The 15,337-nt window shown below is 37.4% G+C and overlaps 1 pseudogene; it reads right to left on the bottom strand.

Annotated features, from left to right (window-relative positions):
- Positions 1-989: 989 nt before the first annotated feature.
- LOC102508502 lies at positions 990-6,106 on the bottom strand (annotated as a pseudogene).
- Between the last annotated feature and the right edge of the window lie 9,231 nt (positions 6,107-15,337).

Genomic DNA, 15,337 nt, shown 5'->3' with positions numbered 1-15,337 from the left:
ACATAAAATGCCTATTTGTTCTTCAAGATTTGCCTTAAGCAGCTTTTTCTGTAGGCTACCACCTTTGTAGCTGTGAAGGATAGAATTATTTTACAGCTAGACTGAGACACTGGCGGATACTGACTCTTGGCCACGATAACCGCAGTGGGCTAACTAATGATTCATTAAAATGCTGTTTAAAGTTTGACACTCCCCTGGCAGCACCTGGGGTTGGTTTAATTTTTTTCTTTCAGTTTTCTTGAGATATAGTTGACATATAACATTGTATAACAATGATTTGATACACGTATATATTGTGAAATGATTACCACCGTAAGTTTAGTTAATATCTATCACCTTACATAGTTACAATTTTTTCCTTATAATAAGGACTTTTAAGATCTACTCTCTTAGCAGTTTTCAAATATGCCATACAGTATTTTTAACTACAGTCACCATGCTGTCTGTACATTACATCCCCAGAACTTATTTATCTTATAACTGGAGGTTTATACTTTCCACCACCTTCACTCATCTGCCCTTCCCCAGCTCCCCGCCTTTGGCAGCCAGCAATCTGTTCTCTGTTTCTATGAGATTAGTTTTATTAGATTCTATATAAAAGTGAGATAATACAGCATTTAATACAGTATTTCTCTTTTTCTGGCTTATTTCACTTAACATAGTGCCCTCAAGGCTCATCCATATTGTTGCAAATAACAGGATTTCCTTTTTTTAATGGCTGAGTAATATTCTCTATATATTCTATATGTATGTCATTATCCATTCATGTGGATGGTCACTAGGCTGTTTCTATGTCTTGGCTATTGTAAATAAATGCTGCAATGAACACAGGGGTGCAAATAACTCTTCAAAATAGTGATGTCATTTCCTTTGTATATATACCCAGAAGTGGTAGAATTGCTACATCATGAAGTAGTCCTATTTTTAAAAAAATTATTTATTTATTATCTGTTTATTTTTTAGAGAAGTCTGTGCCTTTATTGGCCAAGCTAGTCAAGAGGGATGAAGCTGGAGGAGTGGGTGGCCCTGATGCCCGGGTGGCTTGTGCTTCAGCAGCTTGTAGGTGATTGAGAACTCACCCACGTAGTGGCCAATCATGATTTCCACCTGGTTGAAGGTCTTGCAGTTGTAGACGCCCACCGTCTCGGACAGGATGATTATTTCCCACAGGTGCATTTCACAACCTCAGGCTTCTCCGTGGGCAGTGCCTCCATCTTGGTCTTGCTCAGACACTTCAGCAGTGAGTGCTCCTTCCTGCTGGCCCAACTTAGCTACTGCCAGGGCCGGGTGCTATACAACTGCATCAGCTGCTTATAGGATTTGCCCAGCTGCTGGTCGACGTCCACAAGTGAGGTAGGTGAACTCGTGGAAGATCTGTTTGTTTTGCTCCACTTCCACCACCTTGTCAGTTTTGAGGAAAGGTTAGTAGTCCTATTTTTAATTTTGTGAGGAGCTTCTGTACTGTTTTCCATAGTGCTGCACCAATTTACATTTCCACCAACAGGGCACAAGGGTTCCCTTTTCTCCACATCCTTGCCAACATTTATCTCTAATCTTTTTGCTAATAGCCATTCTAACAGGTGTGAAGTCCTATCTTATTGTGGTTTTGATTTGCATTTCTCTGATGATTAGTGATGCTGAGTACATTTTCACGTGCCTGTTGGTCATCTGTGTGTCTTCTTTGGAAGAATGTATATTTGGATTCTTTGCTCATTTTTAAATTGGATTACTTGAGTTTTTGCTATTGAGTTATATGAGTCCCTTATATATATTTGGATATTAACTGCTTATCAGACGTGTGGTTTGCAAATATTTTCTCCCATTCTGTAAGTTGCCTTTTCATTTTGTTGTTTCCTTTGTTGTGCAGAAGCTTTTTAGTTTTATATGGTCACACTTGTTTATTTCTTATTTTGCTGCTTGTGCTTTAGGCGTCATATACAATAAATCATTGCCAAGACCAGTGTCAAGGAGCTTCTCCCCTATATTTTCTTCTAGGAGTTTCATGGTTTCTGGTCTTACATTTAAGTCAAAGGTATTTCCAGTTAATTTTTGTGAGTGGTGTAAGGTAAGGATCTAGTTGGGGCTTTTTTGTTTGTTTGGTTTTTCTTTGTTTGTTTTTTTGGTGTGTGAATACCCTATTGCCCAGCACTGGTTATTAAAGAGACTGCCTTTCTCCCATTGAGTCCATTGAATATTCTTGGTTCCCTTGTCAAAAATTAGTTACTTGTGTATGCAAGGGTTTATTTCTGGGCTCTCAATTCTGTTCCACTGATATGTCTTTTTATGCCAATACTATACTATTTTTATTATTATACCTTTGTAATGTAGTTTGAAATCAGGAAGTGTGATGCCTCCAACTTTGTTCTTCTTTTTCAGGATTGCTTTGTCTATTCAGAGTCTTTTGTGGTTCCAAACAAATTTTAGCATTGTTTTTTCTATTTTTGTTAAAAGAGAGAAAGAAAGAAAGAGCACACTTGGAATCTTTATAGAGATTACATTCAATCTATAGATAGCTTTGTATAGTGTGGACAGTTTAACAGTATTAATTCTTCCAGTCCATAAACATAGGATATCATTCAATTTATTTGTGACTTCTTTAGTTTCTTTCATCAGTACCTTACAGTTTTCAGTGTGGAGATAGTTCATCAACTTGGTTAGATTTATTCCTAAGGATTTTATTGTTTTTGATGCTACTGTAAATGGGATTGGTTCTCTTTTCTTTTTCAGATAATTCATTGTTAGTGTATAGAAACACTACTGATTTGGGGGTATGTTGATTTTGTACCCTGCAGTTTCACTCAGTTTGTTGATTAGATCTAACAGGTTTTTTTGGCAGAATCTTGAGGATTTTCTATTTATAAAATCGTGTAATCTGCAGATGGATAAAATTTTACTTCTTCCCTTATAATTCTTATGCCTTTTATTTATTTTTATTGCCTGATTGCTCTGGCTAGGACTTCCAGTACTATGTTGAATAGAAGTGGTAAGCGTGGGTACCCTTGTTTTATTTCTGAGCTAGGGCCAGTTTATCGATGTTTTACACCTGGTGTAGCCAGGCAGAGAGTCTAGTTTGGTTGTATGATTGGAAGGTCATGGAAGAATCTGCTGGAAACTTTTAGGGAGCTCTCCCTAAACAGAGATTCATTGTCTTTCACACCCTTGGGTGGAAGACCTTGGGGAGCTGCGCTTGGAAGTCTCTTGAGATGTCTGTGAATGTGTTTAATTATCTGGTCCTATTGTAGTCCTTGAGGGAGTACTGATCCTACCAGGTTGTGTTTGGCTATCTACCTATATGTCTTCCCCACTAGACGTGAGAGTTTCTTAGGGCAAGAACCCTGTGTGCATATTGTTTGCTATTGTATCCTTCATACTGATAACATTGCATGGTACACCATGAATAGGCAAAAATATATTTTGGATAAAATGAGTGAATGAAAATGTGATACAAAGCAGTAGTTGATATCATAGAAAAGGCTAGATGTTTATTAACTTAAATCCACAAACATTTATTTAATGCCTTTTATGTGTAAAACATTATGGTAATTGTTTTTAATATGTTCTTTTTCAAATATTCTATATAGATTCTCATAGTAAGCATGGTTTATTTATAGTCTGTATTTAATAATTCCAATATATAGAGTCATAGGTCTATTTCTGTTGTTTGTTGATTCTGCATGTGTTCTTTTCCCTTTGTGTGCCTAATTGTCCTTGAGTATTTGCTGGTCATTGTACCTCAAAATAACATGTAGGAATAATTTAAGTCATAGGATGAAAGAAACTTTCTTCAGAAAGAACTTGCATTTGTTTCTCCCAAAAGCCTGGAGTTACTACAGTCTAGGTTTACCTTAATCCAAGTTCAATTATTAAAGTCCTTGGAGCACAAAGGTAACACTCCAGGCTGAAAGACGACTTACCCCTTCCTAGAGGATGTAGCATTTTGAGGTCATAGCTTTTTGTGGGCAGAGTCTCCTAATAGACTTCCCATCTTCTTCAGGCCTTAGGCTTTGATCTCTATGCTCCTAATCTTGTGAGCCCATCAGAATAAACATTTTTATTTTATGGAAGTATCCAGTTCCCTCAGAGTAAAAGTGGCTTCCTTGTGCACTTAACTTTCTGGATTCCTGATTTATTTTCTTTCTGTTGTGAGCTATTTTTGCTTTGTAAAAGAGTTTTTTAAAAACCTTCATTCAATATTTTTAGTTGGTTTCCTCTGGAGGGTTGCTCAGAATGAGCAAGTCTCCCATTACTGGAATTTAGAAATCTTTCTCAAGAAAACGATGTAGTTATCAAAGACCTTGTAAATAGTCACTGTGGAAGACAGAGGTGAAACCAAATAATTATAGTACAAGGCCTGCTAATCTTTCTGCCATCATCTCCTACAGTTTTACTTCACTCAAGTCACATGAACCTCTTATTCTTCCTCAAACATACCAAGCTTAGTCCTGCCTCAGGGCTTTGGACTTGGTATTTATTCTGTCTAGAACCCTCTTCTCTCAGATCTTTGGATAGCTTATGCCTGCTTGTAATTGCCAATTCCTGTTGTTGCTCCTCCTTCCTGACATTAGAAGAAGCTTATTTTTTTTACTGTTTTACACTTATTACCATCTCTACTACTGAGTGGGGAGAAAATGAAAGGACATAAATCTCAAATTAATTGATTTTAGTGAGATTAATAGGGCTGATGAGAAAAAGTAGTGGTAGAGGAAATTAAAACTAACATTTAAAATTTAAAACTTTTTAGATTTTCTTTTATCAAGTAAAAAGGGATTTGACCCTGGTGCTACCACTGTTTCTTAAGGTGGACTCAGTTTCCTCTTTTGCAAAATAAGTGGGTTGGATTTCTAGGTACATTTTCAACTCTAAAACTGCTTTATTAAACAATTTATATTATTTCTTAATGATCCAGGCTGGATAACATCAAGTGTTTTCAGTGGTTTCAGAATCTAAAAATCCATTTCCATGGAAAGCTTCCTTCAGGTATTTATATCTTAGGACTATACAACAACCCTGAGATGTTGAGTTCACAGGCTTCAGGACTTCTGGAACATTCTCAGTCAGATATTTAAAAAGGAGTGCATATTTCAATCACCTAAGGGATTTTTTTCAAAATGCACATGCTTGGGCCCTGCCCATTCCAGACCTACTGAATGAGATTTCCATAGTGTCAGGTTGGGTTCTCCAGAAACAGATGCTGAAATGGAGTTTTGAGTGCAGGATGTTTATCAGGGATTCATACCTGTGAAGGGAAGGAATAGGAAATAGGATCGGGCAGAAGGAAATTGGCAGCAGCAGTGCAGGTCAGACAAACCTCAGCCAAGATAGCAGGGAGCTCTAGAGTGTGTACTGCCTTTGTGTCCCACATTGAGCTAAAATGGCCATTATACCTCTGCCTTACTCAGCCACTACATGCAGGCTGCCCTGGGAAGAGTGTGACCTAGGGTTAAGGGTCTGTCTGCAGCTGAGACAGACCGTGAAGGAGCTGACTACTAGAGGCTGTCTGCCAACTGTGCTTCCTATGCCTGGGTGGCAAGCCCTTCCCTGAAGTGGATTCTGGGCAGTTCGTCTCCCATGCCAAGGATAAGGCCTAGGAGCATGGGTGATTTGATAAAGGTCACATGTAATTTTGATCCAGACTTCTGGTTCAAAACCATTGTTCTAAATGATTTCATGTCATTTTATAGGAAAGGTCATTAGGAAAGATGCTCCAGAAATCTCTCCCATTCTAGACAAATACAAAATAAGATGAAAAACCTCTAATGCATTCCTAATTCAAATCACAGAGAATTCTTAGTAACTAAGTTCAGTAACTTGAATTGAAAACAGAAGCTAAACAAAATGAATGTGGGAATATGAAGAATGCTTCTGTCACCACATTTGGTGCCAGCTGAAGGTTCTATAAAATCCTTGGAGACAGAGGTCAAAGCTACCATCCCAGTACAAGCTGCACGTTAAAGGGATTGTTGGCTTCGCCTTCGAGGTTCCCACAGTGAAGAAATTTGCTTCTGAAAATTAGCTTGTTGACTGACTCCTTGAAGGTACCCTTTTGGAAACCAGGTGTCACTGATAATAGTGTTGGCAGATACTGTGGTGACTTCTGACAACCCATGCTTTCCCTTCTTCTTTCCTAATGTAGACTGTTGTCTGTGATGTGGGCATAGACTTACATACTGCTTTCAATTTTTCAGAGAATAAATTTGACTGGGTGGAAATATTTTTAGACTTTTATAGGAACGAATGAATTCATCTGTCTTCTTACCACTTCTCCTCTCTCCATCTCTCTCTTCTTTTCCTGTGTTTATTTTATATGAGTTCATACATTTTTCTGTTTGTGTATTCATTATGGAAACATGGGCTATTAGGATAAAGTTTATTTACAATTGTAGTGTCTTCAATTATTTTGAAGTGTTTGTTGCAATGCAAGAAAGGCCTTTGCAAAGTCAATCAGTATTAGACAGTGTTGCTAATATAATACAGTGATATCTGAGTACTTAATCATTGTTAAGTATTTGTTGCAAATGAAGCTACTGAATGAAGACAAGGATAATATAAAGTTGTTCCCTTCAATGAATCAGAAGTATAGAACTTCTCTGAAGGGTTTAGTTTCAACTTCACTTTTATAACAGTTACTATTCTTTTCTGACATACTTCTTATTGAAGTATAGTTGACTTACAATATTATATTAGTTTCAGGTGTACAACATAGTAGTTCAATTTTTTTGTAGGTTACGTTCCCTACAAAGTTATTATAAAATATTGACTATATTCCCTGTGCTGTATGTTACATCCTTGTAACTTATTTTTTTATACCTAGTAATTTGTACCTCCTAATCCCCTTCGCCTATTCCGCCCCTCCCCTCACCCCTCTGGTAACCACTGGTTTGTTCTCTGTATCTGTGAGTCTGTTTCTGTTTTGTCATATTTGTTCATTTTATATTTTAAATTCCATGCTTAGTGAAATAAATCAGAGAAAGACAAATATTATATGTTTTCACTTATATCTGACATGTTTTTGCCCTTTTTTTTCCTCAAGTACTCTACACATTCATCTTAAAGGTAATTTCATTTAAGTCCTAAGATGATAATATCTATATTCAATTCATGAGTGCCTCCAAATTCATGTACTCTATGGCTAGTTTAGTTATGGCAAGTAAAGTGAAATCATTCTGACCACATTCTGCCTTCAAATAAGCCTTTTTATGGTTAATAAAATTGGTTTTGCTGGTTAAGAGAAAGTATTGGTAAATATTCACTTGTTCTCCAAATGAGGGGAGATTTACAAGGATGAAAGCTATGTGAAAAAAATATAAAGGAAAATAAATTTGACTGCATGAAAATTCCAAATTTCTACACAATGACAATGAAAATCCACCATAAATTTAAATTAATGATAAAATACAAGTGCAAAAATATAATAAAGAACTAATGTGTTTTAATATATAAAAATGTTAATAAAACTATGAGAGACACCAACTGTCCAGTAGACAATATGGGCTATGGTCATGAACAAATCATGAAAGAGAAAAAAGTAACCCACAAACGGCCAATATATTTATGTGTGAAATGATAAACTGCATTAAAAAAAAAAGAATGGTAAGGTAATGAGATAATGATTTTGATCATGAAATTAGAGAAGAATGATCCAAGATAATACTCCAAGTAGTCACTGGTGCTCTTGGAAGGGCATATTCATACACTGCTCATGGGAGGATACACTAGGACAATCCTTTTGTAAAACAATTTTGCGAATGTGCTGAGAATCTGAAATATGTCCCTACCCTTTCATTGAGGCATTTAACTTCTAAGAGTCTCTCCTAAGGAAACAATTGGATAGCCAGGCAAAGTTTTACAAAAGAAGATTTGTAATGGTGTTGTTTATGATAGCAAAAATTTGGGAAATATCTTAAATGCCTAAGGATGTTGAAATTGTGACACATAATGGATTATTACATAGCCATTAATAATCATGTTTCCAAATAATCCCAGTTATGTTAATTAGAACTAATATAAACAGAGAAAATTGCTCAGAATTTAATTTACCAAAATGTTAACTTCCCGTGACTTAATTATGAGTGATTTTATTTTTTTAACACTCTTCTGTTTTCAGCAAGGAACATGTATTATTTCTGTCATCAAAAATGTTATTTAAATTAAACTTATGAACACTTTAAAAATCTTGTAAAATTTATCACAATCCATCCTGCCAGACTGAACAAGCTTTCAGAATTCTGCTCCATGTTTTGCATTCTCCCCACCCCTACCCTCTGCTTTTTTTCTTTTCTTTGTGACTCAACCCTACCCCAAAAAAGCAGGTTGGTTCTCTTGTTGGGTAGAATACGCAGACCATTCTGTGGAGAGATGGTGGGATGTTAATGACTTACAATGTGGAAAACAGGGGAGCTTTCTTTCTTAAACACAGAAAATCCTGTGATGAGGTTCGTTTGATATCTGTACTAATTACACTCAAAGTAATATTTCAGATCAGGCTGTGGAAGCTCATTCAAAACCTGATCATTTGCCCCAGTGTAGCTAGACTAGTTCAGGTGACTGAAGTCTCCCAAATCCTTACTGTATACTATTTCTGGATCTCCCATAGAAAATAGTCCAGGTTCCATGTTATCCACTCCATTCCATTTTCAAATGGGTCTGCGTTGCCAGCGCTTGTTGATGAAGAATTTGTCAAAGTTTGTTGTTTCAGTATTCTGTAGCAAAGAGTACCAGTATGTTAGTCTCCAGAGCACCAGCAACTGAATGATAAACAATTCAAGTGTGTGGAAAGGCTTGCCGGGGTGGTAGCTTCTGCTTCTCCTTGGGGAACTCATTAAAAGCCTGAAAATGGTTGACAGTCTCTTAGAGCCTGGCTACACTAGCACTTCAACAACACTGAAATTTGTTCCCCCAATTCTCAGTCATCTGGGAAATGCCCTTTTGTGGAAATCTTCTACTAAGTAGACTCACCTTTCCATTGGTGTGTTGTGATTTTAACCCTAATTCTTCTAACCGAACTGTTATAATAGATCTAGTTAGAGGCTGGATATAGCCCCCAAATCAGTGTTGAGTTCAAGAAAATAGGCTGGAGTCAGACATACCAAATACAGGATTCTAGGGAAAGCAGAAGCCACAAGTAAGATAATTACAACAACACCTTACATTTATTGAGTGCTCAAAATGGTACTGTGCTAATATCTTTACATACATTATCTCATTCAAGTCTCCTAAACATCCTTAGAGAGAGGAGCTATAACGATCCCTATTTTACAAATGATAAAGTTTGAACCCTAGTGATTTGATGCTTGAGGCTCTGCCCTTAACCATGAGATGAAAGTAAAATATATTTGATAATGTAGAACCTGTGCTTGCCAATCCAAGTTCAACAACTTCAGATTCCAGTTTTCAGAGAGTTTCTGGAAGTGTTACATTTTAGGTTCATAGACATGAGCAAGCTGGTTACCTTCACTGGAAGGGAGAATCATGTATAAAAGACTCAAATGCTTGGCTATTCCTGCTGGTACTCCTCTACCTGCCATGGCCAGCTGATCGCCTCTGTGTCTAACCTGAATGTATTTTACCCAGCAGAGCAGTGGGAGACTCAGAGAAATGCAAAGGAAAATCCTTTCCCCACCAGCCAAGCCTTCTAATACAAAATAGACCTAACCATTTTTCCTTTCAGTTCATCTAAGATGATCCCTAACATTCCTTGTGTATCTTTGAAATCATATGAATATGAAAATTCTTGCACTGAATGAAATCAAGTTCTTTGCCCTTGGGAGCTTGAAACTACATGTTTCAAAAGCCTAGAGAGTGTTTTGAGAGTAGTTAGAGCCAATTCATAAGGTACTTGGTAGTTGCCCAGCACGCACATTAATAAGTGCTTTACATAGTTTCATGTTTAATCCTCAAAACAACCCTACTAAACAGATGTGATCATCCCACATTTTACACATGAGGGACCTGAGACTTAGGGAGATTAAGTAACTTGTCCAAGGTCCCACGGCTAGTAAATTGGAGCTTGGGTCTCTTTGATTCTGAAGTCTCAATTTGAGACAACTATACCTACTTCAAGGCTCCTCAAACTTTAATGTGTGTAGGAAACACCAGAGAATCTTGTTAAAATGTAGATGTTTTGCTTTAGTAGGTCTAGAGTAGGGCTTCAGATTCTGTACTTCTAACAAGTTCCCTGCTGTGGCTGATGCTTCTGGTCTTGGGACCGTTACTTGAATAGCAAGTCTTCACCTCTTCCCCGTAAAGGGAAAGTCCAGACTTTTGGTAATTTACTACTTCAGGTTAGAGGTGAACAAGGGAACTTTTCCTAATTTGTCATTGTGAATAAAAGGAAATATTAATATAAAAATAGCAGTAGCTGAACAAGTCAAACAGTATTGTAAGCACTTTACATGTCATATCCTGTTTAATCCACTCAACGACCCTCAGAGGTAGACAATGTTACTATCGCCTTTTACAGATGGGGAAAATGGATCACAGAGTAATCAATAGATATATTTTGTTCCCTAACCTCTTCTTGCTCTTCCCCATTCACATATTTTCTCAATTCCTGAAATTCCTTAGAGATTCATTCCCTTGTTTCGATTTAAAAAGCAATCCCCTGAAGGAAGGTAATACACTGCTTTTCATTTATTTATACTTTAGTCTCTTTTTTCTAATGGAAGAGTAGGGAGGAAACAAAGCACAAAATATATGAGGACCTTGAGTTCTAAAAGAAGGAAAACAAAAAAGGGAAAAGAGAGACTGAGTCTCTAATGAAGCTTGGCACTACTTGCTTTACAGGTTACAATATGAGCCCTGATGGCTTCACCCACACATATTCCAAAGCTGAAGCCATTGGTTGTTTTAGGATAAGAAATAAAATTAAGTTGTGGATTTATTAGCTATGCAGAGATCACCATGGAGACAGCCAAAAGAACTCTTACCATGGAGACCTCTCCTTACCCCTCTCTGCCTGAAATGATCAGTACATCACATAAACAGACACACAAATAAATTTGGGAGGGAAGACTACAAAGCAAGCAGGCTGGAGTCCCGGAAGGACTGGTGTTAGGGTGAATTAACAATCCAGAGAAAATGTCTAAGGTTGGTGTTCCAAAGTCACATGTTTCTGGGTGCTGTGTAGTTTCTTCAGGGAAGAAGAGAAATTTCCAGAGCTTAGTTTATGTCAGCATGGCCTGATTGGAGGAGAGTCAACTTAGAAACCACTGTACCAACTCTAACCCTGTAGTACAAGGAAAGAACCTCTAATGAGGCTCTTCTGACTACAAGGGCATCACCATGGCAGTACGACTCCTGGCCCACTCCCCTGTGTCATCAACATAATGGTGAAATAAAAAAACATGAGGAGACAGAAACCTTGGTAATGTGGATTTTTGTCAAGCAGCTCTGACCCCAAACAAGTGTCCTCTCAGAGAATAGACTCTACAAAATGCAGCAATTTGTCTTCAGTGGATACTTAACAAACATTTTCTGGTTTTTGTGTAAAGAGAGCATGGAAATAATTTTATCATAGGTGTAGCTCTCCAGGAAACAGACTTTGAGATGAAGTTCGACATGCAAAATATTTATTAGAGAGTGCCTGGGGGCACTAAGGGAAGGGGGCAGGGCTTGGAAAGAGGGAGAAGTTGAGATGCAAAGTAGGCCCAACACCAGCCATGGTATCCCTTACAGATAGCCCTGAAACTAGGACGGCCCTTCAGAGTTGTTCCAGGTTGGGTCAAGATGGCCAGATCTTTTTACCTTTGCATTGATTCTTCATTGGATGTGGGTCATCGGGTAAAGGGAGTGGTATCGGGCCAGATGGCTCTTTGCAGCTGAGGCAACCATGAAGGGGCTGACAGCTGAAGGCTGCCTGCCAGCAGCGCTGCCAGCAGCTAAGCAACAAGCTCTTCACTGAAGGGAAATCAGGGTGGCACATCACAGTGTGAACCACAAATAGTAGTGATTTCAAAGTATCAAGAGCTCCAAAGTCAGATAAGTGAGATTTGACTTTTACTTTTAAATTAAGAAAACCTCTTTCTGATTTATAAACTGCTTCCTGGGGTAAATATTTCAGAGATTCTGCTAAGTATGAGAAGTCATTTCACTGATCTTCGTATTCAGAAAATTAATAAAAAGAAATGCATTTTTATCCCTTACTCTGAATAAAAACCAAATCGATTACTCTTTCCAAGTTTTGCAGTGTACATATGTGTTTAAATGTCAGTGTGTATTTTTTTCCATTCTCTTAGTGACTCAGGAAAAGGTGCAAAAAGGTTTAAATAATGAATTACCGTATGGGTAATATACTCATTCATTCATTTAGCAAATATTTACTGAGCATCCATTATATGTCACAGCACTGCACTAGCCATTGCATCTACATAATTAGTAATAACATAGAACCCGACTGAATAATTATGCTAAAACAAACTCTGAAAGAGGAGGAATAGAGGTGGGTAGAAAACACAGGTAGGAAGGAGCATTTGCTTCTTCCAGTTTTCTTTTTCTGCCTGCCATTTGGTAAAGAAGAAATGGGCATGAGCAGTCTTAGCAGATAAGGGTAAATGAGAAAAACAACCATCAACTTCATTTTTTAATCAATTCTTTATTACATCCCTTCTGTCATTTTGGTTCCCTTTTTTAGGTGGCTGTCCTTCTCTAGGGGGTTAATAGACTTCATTAGGTTCTTCCACTGTTTATGGAATACTCTTCCATAATTAACAAACTTAAATTGGCCTGGACTGATGGTTATTAATGTGCTGGATGACATCTAACGACACCAGTAGCAGAGATTGGAGAAAAGTATATCCCTTCTTTCAGTATGGCTGTAACAATTTGGAAAGACTAAGGACTCTCATCTTTAGCAATGTGAGGATTTTGCTGAAAGAGTTTCCTAAATTGGGAGACGGACGCCCGACAGCTTCTTGGATTAAAGAGATTAAGGGCACCATTGTCAGTTTGTGTTTACACTCTTGAGCAAGCAACTGAATTCAACAGGAAGCAAGACATCTTGAGGATATTTGTTGGTATCCCAGGGAGAAGATTTCACCCAGAGTTTGTACCAACCCAAACAGAATAAATCTTTACAAAACAACCTCTAATAATATTTTATTTACTCCACTTCTGAATGCCATACAAAATACATTTGCTTTCTTTCCTTAATTGACTTTCATGTACCTTTGACCCATTCTTACCAAGACATCTTTCTCCTTGGTATTTACCCTTCTTTATTTTTTATTGAAGCTTGAAAGTTATTTTAAAGTAAATCTCCTTACCTTTGTAAAGAGTTGTAGAAAACTGGTTCAACTGGTTCTCTCCTCAAGAACTCTTGAGACACAGGTAGAAGCTGAAAATTGACTAAAACTTTAGAGTCTTAGACCAGCAGCATCAGTATCATCTGGGAACTTATTAGAAATGCAGTATCTCAGGTCCTGCCTCAAAACTCCTGAGTCATAATCTGCATTTTAGTAAGATCCTAAAGTGAGTCCTGTGCACAGCAAAGTCTAGGAGGCACTGATTTATAGCATTTGTCAAAAAGTCCTTCCTCTATAGCTAAATTAAAAACACAGAACAGTGAGATACTTAATTTTCTTTCCCAAGTCTCTGTTCTTGGGCTAATAACATTGTAACCAGTTTGGGATACAAAAGAATTACCAGATGAAGGACCTCTCATAATATATAGCTCACAGAGGTCAAAGGGACCGTCTAAAATGGAGTCAAACTTTTGGAAAAGCTGAAATAGAACTTTTCATGTGTTCCTTCTTCAAAGGGCTTAATTGGAGAAAAATATCTAAGAAATATATTACAGATGCAAAAATCTTTAAAACAGAACCAGAGGAAAACATTTTGGAAATGGTTTTAAAATGACTCTGATAAAAATGTATGAAACTTGAACTGTTTCCCCATGAAAAGAATGCAGCTGGAGGCAGCATTTACAGCTGGCAGGGAAGAAGCTTAGCTAGTCAGGGCAAACTTGCCCAATTTTACATCCATTATTATTACATTATGTTCATTTAGAGAAACATTAAATGTTCCTCTTTGTAACTTGTCTTTGCCAACTCTTTAGATATGAAAGGATAGTTAGTATATCTATCAGAACATGAAATAATACTCATGAAATGTAATCTCCAAGTTGGTCAGCAGCAGCTGGCCTAACAAGTCCTGCTAAAACATTTGAGTTTCCTGTCTCCACCCTGAACTCAAGCAGGTGGCAGGTCAGCAGCAGTGGTGACAACTGGCTACTGAAGGGGGCATAAGTCCAAAATGAAGAACATCGATCACATTCCTTGCTGTGGAGGACCAGAGACCTATTGTGCTTTTCCAACATGATCACAACCAGTTTTTTAGGTACTGCAGGCAGGTGGAATGAAGGACTCTTAGATGAACCATTGCCAACAACAAAAATTCTGATTACATGTAGACAGAATAACAAGCAATCCAAGTAAAGCTCAATGGAAACAATAGGTTCCAAAACGGAGCACTCTATTCTAAAGGATCATGCTCTCCGACCTGTGAATCAATTTTTCCTGTTTTGCTCCTTAGGAAATTGGACAGTTGTAATGTTTACTTTATAGAAGGGAGAAGGCAGGTTAGATGATTTGCTCACATTTGCACAGCTTACCTATAGAAAAGAAAGTTGAATTTGAGCTCTTTGATTGCCTGTCCAATGGGCTGATACACTTTATTATGCACATTAACACATTTGAAGCAACTTGCTCACAACTTTTTTATTGTAGAATTTAATGATCTCTTTGATGCTGTTTACCAGTTGCTTCAAATGCGTTGTTGTTTCACAAGCATTCTCCCCAGCTAGATGCCAAGTATCTTGCAGACAGGCCTGGGCATATTTTATGTGTTCAGCGAATGCTGATTGAATAATTACCAGGGAAAGATGAAACATTTGGAACATAATGGAGCTGGGGAGAAAGATACAGCTCTCAGAAGTTGCATCCTAGCCATTTAAATTGAGAGCACAATATCATAGAATATTATATTCGGAAGGGTCCCCAGAGGTGATCTTACCTAACCTTTTACCTATCAAGGAATATCTTCTTTTTTATCTTCTAGGTTTATTGAGATATAATTGACATACAGCACTGTATAAATTGGAGTACAGCGTAATGATTAGACTAACATATATCATGAAATGATGACCACAGTAAGTTTAGTGAACATCCATCATCTCATATAGTTACAGTATTAAAGAAATAGAAAAAAACTTTTTTCCTTGTGATGAGAACTCTCAGGATTTACTCTCAATGATTTTCGTATATAACACACAGCAGTGTTAATCATACTTAACAAGTTGTACATTCCATCCCTAGCACTTATTTATCTTCCAACTGGAAGTTTG

This window comes from Camelus ferus, chromosome X (genome assembly GCF_009834535.1).
Source record: "Camelus ferus isolate YT-003-E chromosome X, BCGSAC_Cfer_1.0, whole genome shotgun sequence".
NCBI lineage: Eukaryota > Metazoa > Chordata > Mammalia > Artiodactyla > Camelidae > Camelus > Camelus ferus.
This window is presented reverse-complemented; position numbering and strand designations above follow the sequence as displayed.